This window comes from Puma concolor, chromosome C2, assembly GCF_028749965.1.
Source record: "Puma concolor isolate L17-30 chromosome C2, mPumCon1.1.hap2, whole genome shotgun sequence".
Taxonomy (NCBI): Eukaryota; Metazoa; Chordata; class Mammalia; order Carnivora; family Felidae; genus Puma; species Puma concolor.
In genome coordinates this window covers 87,227,283-87,233,360 of record NC_141675.1, presented here as the reverse complement: position 1 = coordinate 87,233,360, position 6,078 = coordinate 87,227,283, and positions in this window count along the sequence as shown.

Sequence of the window (6,078 nt, the reverse complement as noted above, 5' to 3'; positions counted from 1 at the left end):
TGGTCATCGTGTGCCCGGGAGCCCGGGCTCCTTTCTCCGGCGCCAGGCCCTCGGAGGCGGCCGAGCAGCGCGTGCGGGTGTGGGTGAGCGAGGGCAAGCCGGCCGCTCACCCGCAGGGAGGCTGGGCGGACGGCGTGGGGCGGGAACCACCTCTCCCGGCCTCTGCGGGGGAGAGCGCCCCCACCCCGCACGCTCCGGGGGGCGTGCGACCTCGACGTGCCCCGGGGAGGGAGGGGTTCTTGTCGCCTCGGCCCGGGCCTGCGCCTGGGGGCTTTGAACTGGCCTTGGTGGCCGGCTGCCGACGACACTGCTCCCTAGCGGGGAGAATGTTTCACTAAATCTCCCGCTCGAGGCTGCCCGAGCGGAGAAGGGAGCCTCACTCCTTCCTTTCTAAATCAAATGCTTTAGGGAAGGTCCTTAGCAGAATCCCTTCACTTGTGTTCTCCTTCATTAGCAGCCTTCACAGCAGCCCTCGCATTAAAAAAACAAAACAAAACAAAACAAAAACTCTATTGGGATATGTTTTACATACAGTAAATACGAGAAATTTTACATATTGTAGATACTTCTGTAATTTTTCAAGTTTATTTATTTTGAGAAAGAGAGCCAACGCCCCGCAGGAGCAGGGGGAGGGGCCAGAGAAAGGGAGAGAGAGAATTCCAAGCAGAAAGTTCCCTTCTGCCCCTTTGCAGTCAATCCTTTACCTTCTCTTCCCTGGCCTGAGACAACCACTCATCTGATTTCTGTCACTATACTTTGTCCTCCCTGGAATTTCATATAAATAGAACCATACAGGATGTGGCCTTTTGTGCCTGGCTTTTTTCACCTAGCACAATGCTTTTGAGAGCCATCCACGTGGCTGTGTTAACAGTAGTTCCTTCCTTTTGTTGGTGAGTAGAAGACTATGCATGTACTGTAAGCTGTTTATCCATTTGGACATTGGTGGGTGGGTGGGGGAGGCCCAGCTGGGCTGGTGGGGAGGTATCCTCTCAGGATCCCAAAGGACTTTTGAGTTGTTGTTGGACACGTGGGCTACATCTGGACATCTGGTTTTGAGATACAGTGAATAAAAGTGCCTTGAATATTCCTGTAAAAGTCTTTTTGTGGACCTATGTTTCCATTTCTCTTGAACGAAATACCTAGAAGTGAATGGGATGGCTTGGTTGTATGGCATTTTTAACTTTTGAGGAAGCTGTCATGAGCACACTATGAAGGTACACATACAAGTTATATCTAACAGCTTGATTCAATCCTAAACAAGGTTAACGTAATTATAAAGCAGGTTCAGAATTCCAAACTCAAGGACATTTCACCATGTGGTTAGCTTGGCTTCCTATATAACACACAGACCAGAACATAAGCCACACAACAAACAAGATAACAGAAGGATGTAGGAAGTTAATGAACCAAACTCAAAGTCTGTGGGCCCACAGTTGAGATAAGGTATCAGTCTGGTCTGAGTCAGCCCTTGGCATTTACTGCCTATTATATTTGATCAGTGAAGGATCTCAGTCCTGTTTGGAGATCAATCCAGCTGCCTTTCTGAAGTGGTCAGACACAGAAGGGTCTTGTCTGAAGAGTCTGACAGTTTGCTGCAAAATCCTCCCCTTTTAAAAGGGATTTAATCAGTGTTGGGCCCCTGCAGACCTCCTGTGCTTCTGCTGGTTATCAGTCCTGGGGTGTCAGCTGATGCTGGTCTCCGTGATCTCTCATAGCTACACTACCCTTAACTGTTTACGTCATTGCTTGACACAGACTCCTGCTTGACATGAGTAACTCCATCTTGTTCTCCGTGCTGTCAAACTGTTTTTCAGAGTGGGTATACTATTTTAACATTCCCACCAGCAATGCATGAAAGTCCATTACAGTTATCTCTGCATTTTCTTAAAGGTAAAAAGCAGAGTTTCTAATTATGACTGTGTCCAATTTATCAAAAATTTTCCTTGGTGGTTCACTCTTTTTACTCTAAGAAATCTTTGCCTACCTTAATGTGAGGTCACAAAGATTTTCTCCCAGAACTGAATAATTTTAGCTTTTTGCTTAGGTCTATGATACAATTCAAATTAACTTTTACATATGATGGGAAGTAGGGATCAGGTTTCATCCCCCCCCCCCCCATATGGATATCCAGCTTTCCAGCCAACATTGAGGACCACTGTCCAGGATGATGGCAAGTCTTGGAGACTTAGGCTACTGGTAAATGAGAGTTCCAGTCCCTAGATAGGGAATAAATAGGTGGAGGTGGCGAAGATTTAGGGGGGAGTGTTGTTTTTTTTTTTAATATTTTTTAATGTTTATTTATTTTTGAGATGGAGACAGAGTGCGAATGGGGGAGGGGCAGAGAGAGAGGGAGACACAGAATCTGAAACAGGCTGCAGGCTCTGAGCTGTCAGCACAGAGCCCAATGCAGGGCTTGAACCCACGAACAGTGAGATCATGACCTGAGCCGAAGTCAGACGCTTAACCTACTGAGCCACCCAGGTGTCCCTAGGGGGAAGTGTTTTTTTAATGTTTATTTATATTTTCAGAGAGAGAGAATGTGTGCACAAGAGCAGGGGAGGGGCAGAGAGAGGGGGGACAGAGGATCCGAAGCGGGCTCTGCGATAACAGTAGTGAGCTGATGTGGGTCTCGAACTCCAGAACTGTGAGTTCATGACCTGAGCCAAAATCAGATGCTCAACCAATTGAGCCACTCAGGTACCCTGAGGGGGAAGATTTTAAGTTTGGTTTTGGTTAGCTGGTAATAGGGAGATTTCCAGAAGGTCGAATGTGTATTTTTGAAGCTCAGAAAAAAAAGTTCTAGATTGGAAAAACAGTCTGGTTGGCCATCAGAATGTGGAACAGTGGTTCTTAACCTGGGGTCTGTAGACCCAGTTAATTATATGGATAGTTTTGTGTGTACGCATATATGTATATTATTTTTCCTGGGGTGCAGAAGGGTTTCTAATTTCAAAAGGGCCCATGACCCTACAAAAGCTAAGAACCAGGGTAAAACAGTGGTGAGTCCATGGGAACACTGCCAGGGCAAGAAGAGACAAAGGCTCATTTCCCCCACTGTGGCCCAGCTGGAAGGTTCTGTCTGCCTGGCCTTCAGGCACCCTGCCCCTGGGATCTTTGCCTCTCTACTTGCCAGGGTAACGCTTCATCGTCCTTCAGTTTCTTTATGTCTGATTGAAGTTTTTCCTGCTTTAATTTACATTTTTTAATTGAAGTAATATACGTGTACAGTTTAAAAAGTTCAGATAGAAACCCAAAGCTTACATGAGAAGGGCAGTCTGGTATGAGAGTCTGATGATACAATCGAGTAACCCTGAGGCCTTCTCATCTCTGGGTCGGGGCTCAGCCTCACATCTTCCAGTCCTCCAGGCTCCTGCCTTTTCCTTTGTCCCAACCTCTCTTTCATCTTCCTCCTCCACTATATCACCACTTGGAATCAGTACTAGATCCTGTGGGAAACCAGAAGACAGGTGCAGAGCCTGTGCTGAAACCCTCTTCACTTCTTCTGTTCTTAGCCCACAGGGGGTGGGGACCAAGTTCTCAGGTTGTGCAGCCTCAGGAAGAGCCGAGGTCTTGGCTCAGGTCCTCCTGTGGTTTCCCTAACTCACAAGTGACAGGTTAGCTGTGCAACAGTGTTTCCTATGTTGTCAAGAGGCCGGAAGAGCTGGGATGGGGAGTCGGTGCTCAGGAATGAGCTGGCTTTGCCACCAGCGAGGTGTGACCTTGAGCAGGCCAATTCCTTCTCTGGCCATCGCAGCGCCCTCCTGACTCTTGCACCCAGCCTGGAGGCCTTCAGTGATGGGGAGTATCCTGCCTGCTCTGCCATGTCCTCAGCCGCCTAACAAAGCAGCTTATTCTCTTGGTCCCCGTGTCTCACAGGATGGGAGGAAGCAGCCACGGCATCTTAGGATGGGGAATGTTGGACTTCGCCATTTGGATATACCACTTGATGTGGAGGACGTTTTTACCTCAAGGAAAATTTGAATCAACACATTTAATCCAAATTATGTAAATGTTGATTAATGTTTGGACAGAGAATTTTCCAGAGTAAACTTTGCTAAGCTGACAATTAATTACTTGATGTTCTTTTTTGCATCCAGTTTTCTTTTTGAATGAACTACTTTTAATACAGTTTAAAAAAACTATTAATGAATGGCCTGTCTTGGTTCCACTAACATCTTCTGTTCCTGTATGACACAAAGTGCTCAGACATTCTGCAGTGTGTACCTGGAACAGGCTTGGCTGGGATCTCTGAGGATTGGGATCTCCAGTTTGGGAGCCTAATCTTCTCTCTAAAATGGGAAGGGAAACCGCTGAACACAGAGTGCCACTCTGAGTCAAGACTCAGCTCAAACCGGGGCTGGCCTCTCTCAGCTATGTGATCTTGCATTAAACCCCCTGGGCCTCATTTTTCTCATCTCTAAAATGGGAATAATACCTATCACCTACCTCAGAAGAGCTGTTTGGGACACATCAGAATAAGTAATTATCACCACAAACCGTAGCATTAAATAATCACTTGTGTAAAGCTCCTAATCCCAGCGTGTAGTGAGAGCTCCTGGAATGTTTTTCTGTTGTTAACCATCATTAAGGAAACAAATTCTGTTTACTTGCTCTCACCACTGGGTGGCACCACAGATTCGATTCTATGACTATTTTGTTCTCAAGGCAGCTTTTGTGTTTGAACCACAGCAGGTTTTTTTTTGTAGGTCACAACCAACCCATATGCAGCAGTCACACATAGTTCTACCTGAAGTTTGCAGTGCGCCCTGCCCTGGGCTGTTTCATTTTGGCTTTATCTCAGCTAAACCCTGACCCATTCCAGGGAGTCTCCCACTGAAGCTTTTAGGAAGCCTGGGCTGTGTCCTTGTCACCGGTGGTTTGAGCCTATGCAATACCCCCACTAGGAAGCCAGGACTTGCCCCTAGAGACTCAGGGCCAAGGACCCATCCAAGCTGGGAAGAGAGAGCCAGAAAGACAGCGTCAGGGTTAAGAACAGAGCCCAGAGAAACGGCAGACTGATGATCTCAGGATTTGATCTCCAGAGTCAGAAGTCCCCCATTCTCCATGAGCACACGTTTCCTTGCTGGGCCTAGGAAGCTATTCCCCAAGACATTCAAAGGATGCACCATATGCCCAGGTGACCCTGACCTCTGTTTCTTGCTTCTTGTTCCCTCTCTCTCTCATGAGGGATGCTGGCCTTGAATCCCCAGCATTGTAAAAGAAGTTGAGAAACAAAGATCTCAGATCATTAACAGAATTGACTGGTGACCCTAAGAGGTTGGAGTGGCTCACCAGAAGGCTGGGCGGGGCTCCAGGCCCCATACACCTGGGTGAGGAGCAAGTTCTCAGGCAAAGAGCCCGTCTGATCTGACCTAAAGCTAAGCAAGCCTCCATATTCATGGGGCGGGGCGCTGCAGATAGGAGGGTTCCTTTGGGCCATCTGTCTGTGGCTCTCCAGCCAAAGACACCCCAGGTTCTTCATCTATAGATGAAATTGTTGCAGGATTTTTTTTTACCTCAATGCCCAGGATTCATTGTCTCATTGCTTGGAAGAATGAAGAGATAGACACAAAATAAAATGAGCAGCAGGCAACGGTTTATTAATAGAGTATAAGATCAGAAAGGAAGAATAGTATGAAAACTCTCTTTAGAGAGAAGGGACCTTCGAAAGTGAATGGCCGCAACTACAGGCAAGGGACTTTGTTCTATAGGGTTCTGGTCGGCACCCCCTCCTCCCTTCTGTTCTCCCTTGTTTCTTCTCAGGTTCCACCCTTAATTGGCTAGGTAACTCTAAATGCCTAGTCATTCCTTCTTGATTGGCTTGTTTCTATTGTATGAGGGGTGGTCTATGGCCATACTGTTCCTTGCGGGTCGTATGTTTTATGGTCGACTTATTTTTAGTCAGGTCTTTTGTTTGTCCAATTCCTGAGGGAAACCTGTGGGAGAGTAGGCGGTGTCTGCTACATTCTTAAGAGGAATTTTATGCCTGAGGGAGTTTGCTCAAGCCCAGACTTTCCCAGAAGAAATGTTTTAAAATATGTATATTTCCCCACCCAGGAGTCTTCAAGCCTTAGCCTG